This window comes from Lissotriton helveticus, chromosome 10 (genome assembly GCF_964261635.1).
Source record: "Lissotriton helveticus chromosome 10, aLisHel1.1, whole genome shotgun sequence".
In the NCBI taxonomy this organism is placed as follows: Eukaryota; Metazoa; Chordata; class Amphibia; order Caudata; family Salamandridae; genus Lissotriton; species Lissotriton helveticus.
The window spans coordinates 721,409,760-721,428,736 of NC_136071.1; the positions used below are offsets into that span (position 1 = coordinate 721,409,760).

Sequence of the window (18,977 nt, forward strand, 5' to 3'; positions counted from 1 at the left end):
TTAGTCTAAAGAATGGAAAACATTAGTACCTCATGCATGCATTTATTGACCATAATGCAATGGTAAAATAATTTTTGAAAAAGGAGTCACCAGATATTAGCACCCACCTGATCTTCAGCTAAGGCAAGAAGGAAAACATGTAATTCTGCCCCACCTAGGCAACAATCTTTCAAGTCTTCTTCATGCTACCCACCACTCAAATACCCTTCCCAGACTCAGAGCAGGTGGAAAATGCCAGTGTTAAGTCCCATGAAATAGGAAATTCCGTGCTGAATATTGCCCGATAACTCCAGGGCCAAACAGTTATTTCCCATTCTGGGGGACTTAACCTGTAATTGCAAGAATCCCATGTGGAGATACTGTCCGGTACTGGAAATTCCAGCCCCTCAGAATTTTGGCACAGATTTGCACCTGGCTTGTATTCGGGGTCTAATAGTTACTCAGTGATGTCGCAAACAGTACGAGAGCTCCCTGATTTAGATTTACTTGTTGTTTCTGGACTCAAGACCTCCCTGTCCCTTCCTGCAATCACTTCCCTTCCACCCATGCATTGTTTCTCAATTACTGTACAGTGCTCTGTTGCTTTACAGCTAGGTTTGTGTCTTATAAATCTGCATCCAAAAAGTGATGAGTGGAATTCTTGAATTAATCTCAGCCACTGGTAATGACTCCGGGCCGCATCCCAATCCATCCTTATTTTGTACACCATGCCACCTCAGTTTGGACCCAGCTATATGCAGCCCTGCTCCAGTCAGAACAGTCCACCCAACCCACACTGCCAAGCCAAGTTATGAAAACATTTGTATCCAAATGTGACCTACAATTTGTGCCCTCTCTCTGGTCATATATTTACTAACTACAGGAATGTCATACTAATTGGGTTCCCAAAAGCTCACCTGACACTCCTCTAAGCATTCCTTCACTCTGCAACCTACATCTTCTTTGGCAACAAGCAGTTTAATCATATCACCCAGTAGGTTCTCCCTTCCCTAAGCCCATGTTAGTAGTCATGTGGAGCACTATCTCCGCAGGAGTTACCTCCTTGCATGAGACGAAACTTTATCAGGTGCAGCAACACACCGGTAAAAACAAATGTGTTTCTGCCCACATTTTCCTCATGCTCAAGTGAGGAAAATGTGTGAAAATGCTCCGAGAATTGATAACTGTAAGAATAAATGGTCAGAGTAATTCCAGGCCTAGCATGTTATTTCCCATTTTGCATGTAAGATCCAAAGCACACTGCCTACCGAGATGAAACTTGCCACTTCTTTCCCCATCTTCACAGAGTGCCTTAAAACACCTGCACAGTCACAGCCAACGTAAGCGTTCCATACTACGGACATAAAACCCAATGAACGTACAAATTGGCTCCCTTGAGCTTTGAGCCGACGGGCTCCTAGACGACGCACCTGCGTGCCGGTTCGGGCATCGAGGCCATTGACGGTTGTTTGGCGGCCTTCTCTTCAACCCCTAACTATTTTCTCTACTGATGAGGGAAGTTATCCCGAAACCCGAGCCATGTCTCGGGTGATATCCAAAAACCCGGGACATGTATCGGGTCTAGAGATCATCAGTCCAACAAGTACCTACTTGCACCCACTGGGGTGAACCACCCAAGAACTCCATGTACCAGAGTCCCTAGGGGCGATCCGGAGGAGGGTCTAGCGGTGTGCGGTCCATTGCGATGGTTTCTACAAATGGGCTCCCTTGAGCTTTGAGCCGACGGGCTCCTGGACGACGCACCTGCGTGCCGGTTCGGGCATCGAGGCCAGTGACGGTTGTTTGGCGTACTTCTCTTCCACCCCTAACTATTTTCTCTACTGATGAGGGAAGTTATCCCGAAACCCGAGCCATGTCTCGGACGATATCCAAAAACCCGGGACATGTATCGGGTCTAGAGATCATCAGTCCAACAAGTACCTACTTGCACCCACTGGGGTGAACCACTCAAGAACTCCATGTACCAGAGTCCCTAGGGGCGATCCGGAGGAGGGGCTAGCGGTGTGCGGTCCATTGCGATGGTTTCTACATATCACCCAGTAGGTTCTCCGTTCCCTAAGCCCATGTTAGTAGTCATGTGGAGCACTATCTCCGCAGGAGTCACCTCCTTGCATGAGCCGAAACTTTATCAGGTGCAGAAACACACCTGGTAAAAACAAATGTGTTTCTGCCCACATTTTCCTCATGCTCAAGTGAGGAAAATGTGTGAAAATGCTCCCAGAATTGATAACTGTAAGAATAAATGGTCCGAGTAATTTCAGGCCTAGCATGTTATTTCCCATTTTGCATGTAAGATCCAAAGCACACTGCCTACCGAGATCAAACTTGCCACTTCTTTCCCCATCTTCAGAGAGTGCCTTAAAACACCTGCACAGTCACAGCCAACGTAAGCGTTCCATACTACGGACATAAAACCCAATGACCTATTTCTGTCTCTTTGCTGTTTCACTGGTGATTTCCATTCATTTTCTAATGGGCCGATTACGATGTCAGCCGGAAAGGCTCTGAATTGGATTTGGGTCTGCCGAATCCAATTGGGAACCCATCTTGACGACCGATTCGGAAAGCTTTCAATTACAATAGTTAGAAAACGTTCAGGATTTCCGATTTGAATGGCATTCCGAGGAACGGAGTTGGTCGGAGCAGACTCGTATAGGTCTACGGACCGCGTTTCCGACCGAACGATTACGATGTGGGATTCTTACAGCCTTTCTGAATAGGTTATTCAGATATGGATTGGCTGTCAGAATCTGACTTTGGGGGCCCATAGCAGAACCCCCTTCACCCGGAGCCTTCCAAATGGAGCCCGTGGGCGTACCCAAGGGACCCCCCTTTTCAACCATGAACAGTGTGGCAGGCACCAAGGGGTACCCACCACAGGGTCCACGATTTTCCCCAGCCACCCCTTTCTTCAATGGTAGCCTGTGTATTCGGCTGGAACACAGGCTCTCATAGAAGTCAATGGGAGTCCAACCGAATCGTATTTGGACGCATCGTAATCGGTCGGTTGAACTCCCCAAATCCGATTCGGTTGGAAACCCTTCCGAGACCAATTAGGTCGGAATGCTTTCCGACCTACATAGTAATCGGTCCCTAAGAGTACACACTGTTATTTAAAACCTTATTAGTCCCATCTCACTAAAGTTTTCTGTCCATATCCAGGAGTGTAGCTTGTTATTTAAGGGCCTCTTAGTCAATGTGTGACTCTGTTAAGATATTTATGTTATCTGCCCTGTTTCACAGATTTTTCCCACAAAATAAGCCTTATCTATTTAGATGGTCTGTGCAGAAAATACGGTCCTCCTTTGATATGCTACTCTACATCTGCCATCTCTGTAACACCACTGTCCAATCTAATGCATTATCATCTACCAGTCTGTAAATGCCATCCAGGCTGTGAGAATACAAAACTAAAATTTTAAATTAAAAGGTGCCAAAAGTATTGTTTTCAGTCAGTTTTTTCCACTATCTGTTAACTTAAGGGTGGGCAGTGGCATTGATTGTTTTGTCATTCTTATTATTATCAATATGAGAATAGAAAACGAGGTCTTCTCCAGGACGAGGGAGATAATTTTGACTCTAAAAGAGCTAAGATTGATTGATTTACAGCCTCATTCACTTGATTTTTTTAACCTTCAGTTCACCTCAATGATTCTTTACATCCAGCAATAGTGCAAATATATTCAGCCCTCTAGACTGCAGCATCTTCACCAGCCCTGGAGCAGGCAAATAGATTGCATCACACACGGGAGCTGCGGTTGAGCACATCCTTATTCTCCAACATTTATTCTTACATTACACATTACGTCATCCTTTCCAGAACCAGACCCTGACACCTCCCTAGCACATCACGTAGTCCCTGTTCAAGGTCCCACTCAGAACCACAAGGGTCCAGGGGCGGCCGTAGGCATGTGCAAGCTGTGCACCTGCACAGGGCCACCAAACCCCAGGGGCGACCACGCCAATATATATCCTTAATATAATAATCCTCTGAGGATGGATACATATTTACGTGGTGGCCCCTGGCAGGGATTTGGCGGCCTCCGGCTCTGTTCCACTTCCAAACACCCTGAACCCCCCCTCTTCACTGGCCTCCGCGCTCCGCCCCACCTGGACCCCCTCTTCCGGGGCCCCATATCTTCGCTTCCTGCCCAGGGCCGCCATGAGCCTAGAGCCGCCCCTGAAGGGTCCTAGTGCGTATAGCATCAATATGTTACATAGGCAATCTTGAATTTCGCTACCTAGGGTGTTCCCCATACACTGACAAGGCCACAGTCTGGCCTTTCTTCCAGCAATTTGGTGCCACAAAAATTGCTGTCTTACACGCCCTTTTTTTTGTTCTGGCCCTGTGCTCATTGCAGCAGAACATTCTCCATGTCAAAGATTATGACACACCAGGGTACTAATTGTCGATATTTAATCAGCATTGTTTTGCCCTTTAATCTCTTCTCTTGTAAAACCTTGGACTGTCAGTTACTGCATGGCTTTGTTTACATGAAGCCACTACAGCATAGTTAATGAGAGATATCGCCAAATCACCCGTGCCTAAAGCTAATTTAACTTTAATGCAAGGTTTCAAACAAACTCAAGGTGCCCATAATTTATTAACCTCGACTTTCTCTGTAGCAGTTAAAACAGCACATACGCCTAGCTTTCATTCAGAAGGCTTCATTTAAATATTTAATGTTTCAAAAAAAATAATACAAAATAAAAGCAAAGCAATGTCTTCGGCGCTGAACCCTAGACAACAAAGACTGAGAACACAAAACTCCTTTCTCTAGGATTGTGAATCAAAAAGAAGCAGGTGTTTGCAAGCAGTGAGGGAGGCATTTAAAAGGAAAAGCCATCAAATGAAGGATATGTAATTTCTGATGAAGGTGACCCCCTACAATTTTCCAACATTTTTGTGACAACTTATTTAATTAGCATTCTAATTCATCAAAATAAATCTTTGTACTTTATATGCTGAAATGTGATTTGTCCTTTTATGGAAATGCTTTTATCCGAATAAGGTAATTTATTGATTGATTGATTGTTTGAAATCTTTGTACTTCGATGTTTCTCCAGAATTAGCTACAGTGGAACAATTCGGGCTGCATACCCTACTTCCAACGAGCTTAGAGTGGCCACCACACTGCATGTCATCACATGATCACAGGTACTCATATCAGTCATAAGGCAGTATTGCACGAAGTGCCCTGGGGGCACAACAGGCGTTTGCAACCACTTAGCTGCCCCGGGGCACTTTGGTATTACAGAAGGGACCGCAGACGCTTGTGCGGCCTGTTCAGTTAAACTGAAAGCGCTGGCGCACATACAGTACCAGCGCTTTCTCAGGAGGGCATTCCTTCATCTGCATGGGGGTGTGGCCCCATACAAATGAGCGAATTCCTTTGTCTCTGTGTCCGCGCCGTTTTATAGATGCTAGCGCAGAGGCAAAGAAGCTGTCAGGGGTCGCACTGTCAGTGCAGCACCTAAAAGTTGAAAGCAGCTCTCTGGAGGCTTAAAGGGACCCCCAGACATCCCCTTGCAGGCAGGTGCAAACCCTCACTACACCTGCCTGCAAGGGGATCTCTAATCCCCTTTAACCCCTTCGACGCTCATGACGAGCTCAGCTCGTCATGAAGTACACCTCTTGTACACTCATGAACCGCGTTTTTTTAAATTTTCCAGCGCACAGCGGGGAAAATGCACCGCATCAATGGTGTTAAAAGTGCAGGTGGGTTGCCGGCTGGCTGCCCTGGGAGCACAGCATTCTATGTAATAGGATGCACTTTCTCTGTTTGTGCCCGGAGCACCTGTTTTAAGGTGCACTGGCCACAAACAGGGAAAGTGCCCGCTAATCATAATAGGGTCTCTGGGCTTTTAACCCCCTAATCTCTTCCTCTTTGTTTAATTATCTACTATATGAGCTGAAAGTATCCATGGAAATGTTGTCTTGCTCCAAATAACAAATGGAATGACTCAATGCCATCCTTCCACTAGAAAGCCTCAAAGGAGATACATAGAATCAAAGTTTTGGTAGAGATGTCACTGGCGGTGGTGCTGTGGGGGGGATCTAGCAAGGCTCATCCAGTGGGTGCGATCATCTGTAATCATTCTGACCCACCATCGAGCCTTATTACTGGGTGGCAGCTGCAGACACTGGTTGTCAGCCTTGGAACAGCCATGTTATTTCTGTTTACAGTTCACATTTAACTTATTTTTCAAATCGATAATAGTTAAAAATACAGATGTTTTCTGTAGAAGTGAGAGATTGTTGACACAGTACTCTGCAAGATGCAGCTAACAATGGGTAATGAGTGGAATAAAAATGTTCAATTGTTGTATCATATACTGTTACCCACAAAGACTGGTCAGTGTTAAATAAATAAATAAATAAATACATAAATAAATCAAGTGGGCAATGTTCAGAATGTTTTTCATAAAACATCCCTCACAACGCCACGCTTAATAAATCTTGATTGATTGGTTGATAATGTTAAGGCTTAGCTAATGGGCGGAGTCTCAAAAATATGAATAGAAAGAAGGCTGTCCTGCCAATTTGGTGTTTATTTCATTTCCATGTTACTTAGGTTAAGCTCTGGCCTAACACCTGCTTTAAAGCAAGTAACCACATGGTCTAATAAAGCTGTGAAGGGTTAATGACTTGGGAAGTATTTTGCAGTCAGTTTGTGGATGTCTGGTCCATCTCATTTTTTAGGATCCCAATCAAAATAGGATGTATTTTGGCATATCAATGTCTTTTTGCCACTCACCACAATTTAAATATTAATCTCGGGGAGAGAATGTAGTCTAAGGGCTAGAGCGGTGGAGCTTGAAGCTGTGGAACCGGGTTTGAGTACCAACAACTACACTCAACATCCTGTGAATCTGGGCAAATTACTTAATCTCCCAGTGTCTAACACAAATTAGTGTGTCCATCTGTAACGAAACTGGTGCTCATGTAAAGTCTGTGATACCCGATGTCTCGGGTCGTGCTATATAAAAAAACCTCCAAAAGATATATATATTTTAAGGCTCCCCTCACACCCACTGAAAGGGGTGGAACATTTATTATAGAGGAATTGGCAAAAACAGATCGAAATATTTTGTAGTTCCAGTTTATGTAAGAACAGTAAAGACATTTGCCGAAACGTTTATGAATTTGGCTTAGGAACCAAGATGCTCTGTTTCTTGCAAATTTAGTATCATACTTTCTTCACAGGCTTCTAAATTCAACAAAATCCGATATTTTAGGTGTAGCGGTATCAATAAAAATCGTAATCAATCGTAGAAACTGGGAACAAAAGAACCGTAGTAACTCCTAAGTCTTGAAGCCGGGGGCGGAGGTATCAACTGTGTAGCTGGGACAGTGGCACAATGAATCAAGGGTCGCACACGTAGCTGTTTTTCTACCAAATTTAGGAATGGGGGACTATTTTCCTAACTTGCATTAGGGCCCATGGCAACTCTGCTACAACCTTGCTTGTAGCAGAAGGCCAGGCCTTGGCACGGTTCTGGCCAAGATAATGCCGAGACTAAAAGCTGGGCTTCAAACAAAACAGTGCTTTATCGGTCCAAGAAGAGATTGGCAATCTGGGTAGATGTCCCAAGCAACTAGGACTGCTATTTCAGTTGGCATGAAACAGTAACACGTGCATAAATCTTTAAGTAGATGCTGTAATAATCTACAGATTTGGGCAGTAATAATAACCATCGGGCCAGAGACTTGACGTATAGAAAGTGCATGAAAAGTGGAAAATGGCAAGTAACACTATCCAATGTACCCTTGTGGCAGTGCCAAATCAATAGCAGTGTCTTTAAGATAGGAAAGGTGGTGCCAGAGTACCAATGCCTACCCGCTTCCTCGTACACTCGCTTTTAAACATGAGATCATCAAATCTAAAACAGGGGGGGTGTATTTGGTAAAGTTACTGCCTAATATTAGGCCCACATTCAAGTTTTTTTTACAAGGGAATAATCTTGCTTGAACCAGATTTGATTTTGCACATTTGCATATTTTTTGTTTTGCTTTTGCTTTTTTGTGTAATTTACATGTGAGGAAACTGATTCGGGAAGTATAGTCTTGAATAAAATGTGAAACCAATTTGTGCCAAGCTGCACGCACAGCTCCAACAATGTCCCAATATCAATTTAGAACCTGGATGGAAAATACTTTGAGTAAGCATCTTGCATCGATTTGTACATCAGGGCCGACTGGCCAACAGTATTTCATGTCTTGTGCAGAGGTAGAACATCTTCTCAACTACTATCTTCAAGACCACAAAAAAAATTCTGGTCCTAAAGGACCTGCTACTTTTCTCTACGGTAGCACAACACACTCTGATTGTGGGAGCCTCTTCCCAATAATACAATCCAGGGAGTAGCTCAACTGCTGTGACTTCTGCCTGAGTCTTGAATACCCTCTTCTTGTAGGGGTCAATGGGCGTGAGAATAACTTTTAGAATCAGAGATTCACGTGAGAGCTACAATCAATGACTACAAAGTCCTTTTCCAGGGCCTCATGCAGACATCTTCTTTCCTTCTCTGTTGCAGCCACCATTCGTATTTCCACATGATGGGCTTCCTTCTTTATAGTAGTAATAGAGCAGTGGTTGGTGGTGTCCCTTACTCCTTTCTAAAAATGTTCTTACACTGTCCCACCCAGCTTTTTCAGGGTGTCCTTTACTCTGCAGCAAAAGGTTTACCAGAAAATAATTTTTCAAGATGGTACAAAAAAGGCCCATCCTGTTGAGGTACCTGGACTCTCTAAAGCCTGCCTCTGGACTTTCCCATTATAAATAAGTGCCACCTTCTCCATCAATCAAAAACCCTCTCAAACCGATCCACCTATTGTTCTCTCCTATTTGTAAGGTAAAAATGTGTCCATGGGAATGTCTGCTTTTAAGGTCCTTTCCCTCTGTGTTCTACCTTTGAAATGTGAGTAGAGTACCGAAAGACTATGCCTGTCTTTGTATGAAACAGCTGCCCAAAAGCAACCTTCGACACAGTCGATCATAAGTTACTTTGGACTCTGTGCAACAACGAATCAGAGCTCAAAGCAGAGTTTCTGTTAATTCATCCAATGGTTTATACTTGGTTGTATCTCTTCCAAAATAAAGTTTCTTCATTTATACTAAGAAAAAAAGAGCTGAAAGCCAAGTTCTACAACGGTTCACCTCATTTCTGCACAACCACGCCTAACAAATAAAACAACTCGACATCCAATATTTCTACCATCACCTGATCCTTCCAATAATGAAGTGGGACCCGCTGGAAGAGCAGTGGAGGAACAGCTGAACTGCTTCCTAATGTACTCCTCGTGATCTATACATGCATGGACAAGTCAGTTTCTAGTGCTCTCAATTAATGGTAGGACATCTCCCCATAGTGCAAAACTGCAGAATGCCTTGATGCTAAGACTCTCCTGATATGGACAGGTTGACCTGCCTAAAGGGACACAAAGGAGACAGATCTCTCGTTCTACCTTCACCTCTTAAATTCGTACTTTATTTGGTGAACAGCCTGAGCTGTTATGTGCAACGCTTTCTCTCAAGTAACCATCAGACTGCCTTAACTCCCTACACGGAAATGCTTCTCGCTTAAGCCGCCCACTAATAATGGCAGCGTGGTAAATGTTTCTGTCAAAACCAATTTTCACATCATTTTTCAAATGGTTTTAATTAGATATTATTTCAGTCTCGCCTGAACTAATTCAATTCCTCCAATCAGCCTTCCAGCTTTCAATCTGTTTGGATGATTTTTCTAGCCTGCCGGCAGAACGTGTGACCCATCAATGTTCATCCTTAGCTGCTTCAAATACATCCCACTGGCAAGCAGAATCACACAAACAAGCTTTGGAAACGTCAATGCATCTAGCGTTTGCCACCTCCTTTTGGCAACTCTTGATTTGTTTTGTGATAGTGTTTGCAAAACGTTATTGCTCGGGAAGCTGCTGAGCCCTCATCAATCTGAAAGCAAACATTTGCGGAAGGTCTCAAAAAAGCAAAAAGTGACCTTATTACTCCCTGGCACTGCAGGATACTACTTTGTGTTTGAATGTGCTCCTTGTGAAAAAGCAGCATGACCTAACTTTTAGTGAAGTCAGCCAATGGCTGAAGTGGGCTCACGCACTGCACCTTGATGAATGCTAGAGTAGGTGGAAGAAAAATGTAAATGATGCAGCCACAGACTAAAGGATGAAGTCTGACTGGAAACCCCTAGAAGAAACTATGTTATATGCATAATTGTAGTAAAATTAAAAGGTCTTTGCTAACACAGACCTAAAAAACCAAGTCCATCTGCCATTGACTGCTAGCCACATACTTTTGAGAAAGACTGTTGTGGAGGGTGCAGGTTGACACAGGCAGCAGTATCTCTTCAGTGGCAGTTGGGGGCGTAGCTCTGCGACTAGCGCCGGGCTTGCAGCCTATATCTCCCTATGTGTTACCCAAAGGCGCGCCAAAGGCAAGCCCGTCTGCGCCCGTCCGCGGCCTGCCGGGGGCCAGGGGCCACGCACCCTGCCCATTTTTCCCTACGTTATTCCCTACGTTATTACCGTGCTGAACTACTCTCCTTCTAGTCATTTCAGGCTATCTCCCCGGAAATCAGCAGGACTTTGAAGAAATTCGGGCTGCTATCCCCCAGGGACACGGTCGGGAATACCAACCACCTTTTTTCCCATCCTCCACCACCCGCCAAGCCCCAAAAAGGTATCCTCCACACACCTCCCCCCTCCCTCAGAACCAAGACCCATAACAGCTTGTCCATCTGGTACATCAACAGCCGCTCAATGGTCAAACACCAACTAGAGATCTTCTATCTCCTAGACACCCACAAGCCCGACATTTTATTTCTATCTGAAACCTGGCTGACAGCGGAATCAACCCCAGATATGCTAGCAGCCATCCCTGACAACTACTATGCCCTTCAGGCCAATAGATCGGAGCCTAAGGCTGGTGGCGGGGCGGCAGCCATAATATCACAAGCCCATAAATTTACCTCTATCTATCTCTCAAATCCCCTTGGTAGACGGCCTTTTTTTAGACTCGAGTCTATCTCTTCCCCTTTTGTCTGTGCGTTTGTCTACAGACCCCCCAGCCACATTCCCATTTTCCCGCAAGCATTTGCAAACATCATCGCGGAACTTGCTATAAATCATGCCAGGCTACTAATAATTGGGGACTTTAACTACTGGCCATATGACGAACGTGAAACCACCCCCTCAGTGACCTTTACGGAATCACTGACTGGGAAGAATTTTACCCAGCACATTAAAGTAGCCACTCACTCCAAGGGGCACATACTGGACCAGGTCTGGACATCCAACCTGGAGATTTTAAATTTACATGTCACCCCCTGTACCTGGTCGGATCACCAATTTATCTCCCGTCCTCTCCCCTCCTCAAAACCCCTCCCCCAGTGGCCGGCCAGGCAAGGAACTGGAGCCGGGTTGACATCTCTGAGCTCTGCTCCATCTTATCCTCCTCTAAAACCCCCGGGCCCCCTTCCCAAGGGCCCCCAGGCCTCCCCCCATGCCCAGACAGACAACATCAATACCTGGCTGGCTACAGCTTGAGATAGACTGGCCCCCCTTAGGAAGGTCAAATGCAGAAGACCACATGACGCCCAACGCTGGTTCACCACTAACCTCAAGGAAATGAAATTGACCTTGCGTTAATCTGAGCGCAAGTGGAGACAGGATTACTGCCCCATAAAAAAATCCATCTTCGTGCTTGCACTCAAGGAATATAAAGGCGCCATCCTAAAAGCCAAATCTGACTACTTCTCACTAAAGGTCCTTAACTCTACCAATAAAGCCAAAGACATTTTCCACATCGTAGACGAACTCGTCAAACCCGATCGCATTACCACCAAACCAGTCCCCTCACAACAGCTCTGTGACTCCCTCACCACCTATTTTTTGACAAGATATCTAAAATCAAAGCCAGCATCCCTAGGAGCCCCTCCACTCTGGAACCTGCCCCGACGCACCGTAACCCGCTCTCCTTTGATCTTTTTCCACCTATCACTAAGGAGATTTTTTTTCCCTACTCAAAAGAGTCCATTCTGGCTCCCCCACAGACAGCTGTCCCCCCCACATTGCCCAGGAGATCTTTCTCCAGCTTCCCGAACCCCCACTATCCCTCCTCAACAACTTCCTAGCCACCGGCATTGTCCCCAACTGTTTCAAAACTGCAGAAGTCAGACCTATCCTGAAAAAAGTAGGAGCTGACCCTCTTGTTCCCAGCAACTTCCGACTTATCTCGCTTTTACCGTTTCTGAGTAAAATTCTGGAGGCCCATGTTGCAAGCTACCTTAGCGCATTCGTGGAACATTCACACTACCCAGACCCACACCAAGCGGGTTTTAGACCGGAACACTCCACTGAATCCATCATGTTGGCAGTCCACAATGAACTAAGAAAGGGAGCAGACCAAAACATCTCACAGGCCCTAGTGCTCCTAGATCTGTTGGTGGCGTTCGACACCGTCGACCACAACCTACTGGTTGAACGGGTCAAGAGCGCCGGCATCCAGGGCATCCCCCAAAAATGGATCTCCTCCTTCCTCAGCAACCGCCACCAAGCCGTTCGCCTCTCTGACTTCTCCTCAGAGAAAAAGAGACTTACTTGTGGGGTTCCTCAGGGGTCCTCTCTCTCCCTGCTCCTATTCAACCTGTATATCCTTCCACTGATCTCCGATCTACGGCAGAGAGACATAGCTATCTTTAACTACGCCGATGACATCCAGCTGGTCTTTCCCATTGACTCTTCCTCACATGCAATGGAAACCTTCCAATCCACCATGACGTTCATCAGTAATTGGATGAACCTAAGCCAATTCAAATTAAACCCAGATAAGACCGAGCTGGTTCTCACCAGGTCCTCAGTTAACCCTTGGAACTTCAAGTTCTGGCCACCCGCCCTGGGCCCCCTCCCTCCCCAGTCAGCACGGTCAAAAGCCTTGGGGTCACAATTAGCAGTGATCTCACCCTAAAAACTCAGGTCAATACAGTAGTCTCTGCCTGCTTTTTCCATCTACGTAGGATCCGGAAAATTAGTAGATTTCTCTCCTTTGAGGCCCTTGTTCAGGTCACTCTGGCCCTAGTGATGTCTCGCATTGATTATGCCAATTCACTATACGCCGGAATCCCCGCCTACCAACTACAAAGGCTTCAACTGGTGCAGAACCAAGCGGCCAGACTGGTACATGGGCAGCCTAGGTCGCACCACGTAAAACCCCTGCTTAAAAGCCTTCACTGGCTCCCAGTGGCCCAATGCTGTCTCTTCAAATTGGGCTGTCTGATTCATAGAGCCATCTCGTCTCACGGGCCTGTCTTCAAAGCCAACAGAATTCAGCGCTATGTCCCTCGCCGCGCCCTTCGCTCTGTCAGTTCCAATCTGTTGACCCCTCACTCCTTCAAACAGAAGAAACTGGGCGGACTTCGGTTTACGGTTTTGGCACCTCAGTTCTGGAACACACTCCCTCCTGAACTACGTCAAATCAATTCATATCCCATGTTTAGAAAATCCTGTAAAACTAGGCTATTCCCTCAGGCCTACAATCAATAGCTCACCCAAAGCACCTGTCCTCGCAGCTCCCAATCAGCGCCAAGAAACCGTTGGTATACGAGCGCTCTAGAAATACCAGTTATCATATCATATCATATCAAAGAAAGAAAGGTTGCATTAGGGATCGGCAAAGCTTACTCAGAATCAATCCACTAAGTTGTCTCCGCAGCACGCAAAGGTAGCACTAATTCCACTGTAATGAGCTGTCTACGTGGCTCATGAGTTCATACATAATTACACTCTTAACAAGTTATCTTACAGGCTTCAAAAGCCTCCATGATTTTAAATGAGCTTTTCACCGCATGAATATAACTGTGATTAAATTTTCAGGTACAGAAGCACCCGTACGTCCTCCTTTTTTTCCCCTAAGGGTCACAGTATACATTTTGGGTACCAAATCACAATCACACTCCACCTATGTTTAAATAAAAGTGTTACAACTATCTTTCAAATTTAAACTCAGCAAACTCTGTTTTCCTTCTGGGCAAAGTTTATAAAAGAACCATTAGTGAAACTGAGGGCCATATTTATTAACATGTCATGCAACGCAACACAGCAAATCACCTTGCTGTGCTACGCTGCGTGAAAAGGAAGAGGGCAGGAATGTGCAGTACCTCACATTATAAGGTGCAATCCTGCTCTCTGCCTTTGCTGGTGCAGAAACTGCTGCCTCGCACCAACAAGGGCACCCTTGCACCATGCGTTACAGGTAGGATTGTTTTTGTGCAGGAAGGGACAGCTTCGTTTTTGTGCAGAACAGGACATCTTCCCGCACAAAAACAATCCTCAGAGGTATTTCCCTCTTTCTACGTGTGCTGTGCAGCACACATAGAAAGAGTAAAAAACGAGCAGAAATAAAGATATTTCTCCTGGTTACACCTCCCTGGGGAAGGTGTACCCTACTGACTCATTATCAGGTCTACTAGTATTGGTAAATCTGGGAATGCCTCAAAATCCAGGGAAGGATGCAGGGAAACACCCACGCTCCACCCATGGAATTCCTTCCTAGGGCAGAGTAGCACAAGCGACTTGAATGGCCTTGCATAACTCCAGATCTTCCAAGCCATGCAGGGCCACACAAGGTGGCCTTGAGTGGCTTGGTAAATCTCATCTAGGTTTTGTGTTCCCCTTGTACCCCCTTGATTTGGTGCTAGGGCAATGCATAACATTGATAAATATGCCCCTGAGTCCAAGATAAATATGTTGTGCAGAACCATCCACTTATGAATTAACATCCTATCACATTGAAGCTCTCAGTTTCTATATTATATTGAAATAGCTATATATAACTATACATCATTGCATGCAGAGTAAAAGGAGGATAACTTAATACAGAGAAGTTTCAAATGGCTGCAGTCTGGTATGCTGTGAAATAACAGCAGTCAGATAAACAAAGGCCACTCCAAAAAGAATTGACAACAGCAATGGCAGGAGACAGGAGCTGAAAAATCGTTAATGCTCCCTGTGCTTATATCAAAACTGTTCTGCTGTGACAATGGTCTCTAAACACAAAGTAGTGGAAACAAAAACACTGGCCCGGGAGGCAATTGCCTTGTATGCGGATATGCTCCTTGTGAAAGAGCAAAATGCAGTTACTCATTTTGAAATTAACTAGTGGCTTAAGTAGGTTGACCACCAGCCCCACGCTGTGGTGGGTGGAAGCAAAATGTGAATGATACAACAACAGACCAATAGATGACGAGAGGTGGCTGAAGCCAATTTAGGTAAGTATATTATACACATAATTTTAGTAAAATGAAAAAGCCTAAAATACATCACATTTGTGAGCAGGAATAACACAAAAAATAGAAGAAAATGCAGTCTTTGTAGCATTGTAAAGAACCCAGCTGCTTTCACACCTGTCTTCAACCCTGTGAGTCCTAAGAGTCACAGCTGCAGAATTCTCATATTCTGTGGCCTTACCCAAGCCAGTTCTGCACAATAACCAGATTAGAGAAATGCCTTTGAGGCTTACATTGGGCTCCTAAAATATCACACATTTTACTTGCTACTCTGTGTGTCATGGGGTCTTCCTTTTGATTTGCATGATGGTACTTACTGGACCTGATTAAACACAGTCTTCTAGCTGCTGAAGTCTAGATGAGACATATTACAAGTTGTAAATAAATCAGGCTAGATTCACCAAAGTGAAATCGGCTCGCAAAGGGCCAGATTCTGAGAATCTGGCCCTTTGCGAGCGCAATTTTTGCATTTGGGATACATCATCCCAAATGCAAAAATCGCAATTATAGAATTCGCAAATTTGCAAGAAACTGCATTTAAGGAATCTCTATTTGAGATTCCTTAAATGCAATTCATTAAACATTTAAAAATTGCGAATTCGCAAATTTGGGCCGCTATTTGCCGCGAAGTCAAACCTCGTGGTAAATAGCGGAAACTTAGAAAAATGCACTTAAGTGCATTTTTCTAAGTTGTATGTTACACACACACATGTCCCAAGGACATGTGTGTGCGTAACACCAGCATCCAATGTCATTTCAGGGGTGCAACAGGGTGTCCATTGGACACCCCTGCACCCTTGAAATCGCAAAATCAAAATGTGAATCGCTAATGCAATTCGCACATTGATATGTCTTCCCATTCATTCCTATGGGCCTTTAGGCCCATAGGAATGAATGGGGAGTTATTCCTTATTTGCGATTAGCAATTAGCTAATCGCAAATAAGGAAGCTGAAGGAATCGCAATAAATATTGCGATTCCTACATGAATCCCGTTTTGCGAGTCTGTAATTCCTTATTATTCGCTATTACAGACTCGCAAAACATGCCGATGATGAATCTGGCTGTAAGTGAGGAACGAGAAAGGATGAAATATCTAAGTTACACATGGGTAGGCTTTTGTGTAATTTTTTTCCATCAACTAATCCCGCGTAAGCAATTGGACTACACGTAATTCAGGTAACGTCCTGTTTTCTTAACCTCTCTGCTGACTGAGCAGCTTTCTCTTGAGAGAGAGAAGGTTTGAACACAAAAGTGTCATTGGGAAATACAAATCTGGGTGTGTAGTGCATGTGCTACACTAATAATGTTCACCATAAGACTTAGACAGTGGACAGCCAGGAGGAAAGGCACACAAGATCATTTATACTCATCAACAGATAGTATAAAAGGGGACCTAGTGATGAAAAGGATCTCGAAAGATGCCTTACTTCACGTATCACAAATGAAAACAACCACTCTCTCAAGAATTTTCCTTCACAAATATGTGTTAGTTTTATGAATCAGGTGTAGCCAGAGTTCAGCTTTCAACTAATATCTTGCCGCTTCTACACAATGAACAAGTTGTCAACCAGGAAATACAGAACATTATGCAAAGAGGCAAAACAATATTATAGAAGCTTAAGGATTTCAGAAACATATCACAATATATACTCAGGTAAAATGATGGACTTCAAAAACCTGGTTTAACAGCCAGGTCACTGGACTTATGTAATGGGGTGGACTTAATTATGTGGCAGAGTTGACTTATACAGGATGTCCTGTTATTTTGTACGGCACATTCTGTGGTCATTTTACTTCCTTATTTTGTTATTTTTATACATGCTTACAATGTCTGGACAAAAGCTTTAAATCATTAGTAATAGTTTAAGACCCAAATACAACAATAAGAACTGAAAGTTGACCAGGCAACCATTGAGAATGCCCTTCCACTGCGCCGCAACACATGTAGCCACATTTTAGTAAAGTTTGACCTGTTTGTGCTAGAAACTATTTTTCACTGCTCTGCAAAACTCACCCTGGAGGCCAGCTACTAGGGGGATGTGGAAATCGCTTGACGCATATCTGGACTCCTATGAACCCCCGTGAGATCACTTGTGGGGGACAACTGTCCAGAAAACAAAGCGCTACAAACCCAGATTAGGCTCATTGCTAAAGTACTCTTCTTGTAACCTATCTCCACCCTTTCTTTTCTATTCTCTCTCTTTTTTCTTTTGTTTTAATCTGTCCTTAATCTGCTAGCAAGACATTGTAATGGGGTGCAGCCAAACATGTATTCCAAATACCTGTAACCATGGCAACACCAACCAAGCTTGGCTGGTACCCCGTAACAGTAAAGCAAATGTGACTGTCTGTAAAATTTAATGAAATTAAAAAAATCTGCAAATTATACAGCAGATGATGGATTATGTCATAATTATGCAGAAAATGTCTTGGTGGCAGGATCACATAATTCCAGAGGCTCTGCTGAAAGGTAAACCTGCGGCTTTCTCAGAGTAAATGTCTGACCTTAAACTCAGATCAATTACTTGGTCACTAGATCAATACCATTGTGCCAATTACGGAAATATTTAATACATTAAAATAGAGCAGCCTGATTATTTAAAGACGTGTTTACTCTGAATAGCACACATCTACCCATAAAATGAGCATGCTGTTACTATAGCTGTCGCTTAAAATGGCTCCTACCACTCAACTGTAAGTCTGCTGCCTGTTTGTTTCTTTCTATCTATCTTAAACAAAGCTTTAGACAAGGGGGATTAACTACTTAGCAAGAGTGCTGTCCTATCTTAAGGCAAAAGCTTAAAGATAAAGCAAAACTAAAATGTAAGGGACTTTAAGAAAGAACTTTAACTTTACAATGCAAAATATCATACATTCCCAATTACCTCAAATAAGCCAACTATGCAAGCTAATATGGACTGCTGTATACCCTCCTATGGCTCTTATACAACGAATTACACCTCATATGACATCAATGAGATCATCATTGATGACAGCCTTTGTAGAGTCACCAATTACATCACAAATTACATGATAACATCGCAGATTTCCTAAGTAACGTCTGCTGTCAAGCGAGTGACCCTGACCACCCCACCCCTAAAACAGAGCACACAGTTCACTACAATAAGCCCCATGACTTTCCCATTGCTGTGCAAATGTTCCTTTCTTCAGGAAGCACCATTAATGTTTGCATATCTAGTTGTACACTGTTAGAAATGGGGGTCTATAATTGGCATAGCTACGTCTGAGCAGGTGACCCACCTTCTAGTCACGGTAAGGGGGACACACACTTTAGATAACCCCTGCTAACCCCCTTGGTCACTTGGCACAAGCAGACATGCTTATCCCAAAGGCAATGTGTAAAGTATTTGTACCCAAACGCACTGTAACACAGTGAAAACACCACAACTAGACACCACACAAGTTTAGAAAAATAAAGTATCTGTATCTAAACCAGACAAGACCAAAACGACAAAAATCCAACATACAAAGACCAAAATAGCACTTAAAAACAGTTACTGCCAAAAGAAAGCTTGTAGGAAACAAGTATCACCACCTGGGGCTGTTACAACATTGTGACAGGCACAAATTCAAAGTACTACGCAGACCGCAAGGTGCGCAGCATCAAGCACGGAGTCACACGGACTCCCAAACAACAGTACCTTTGAAACAAATCCTA

At 44.2% G+C, this 18,977-nt stretch overlaps 1 protein-coding gene across 1 annotated transcript in view; it reads right to left on the reverse strand.

Annotated features, from left to right (window-relative positions):
• The window catches only part of PTPRN2 (protein tyrosine phosphatase receptor type N2), a 2,458,064-nt gene that overhangs the window by 758,822 nt on the left and 1,680,265 nt on the right, over positions 1-18,977 (reverse strand). The gene's annotated exons all lie outside the window — the stretch shown is intronic.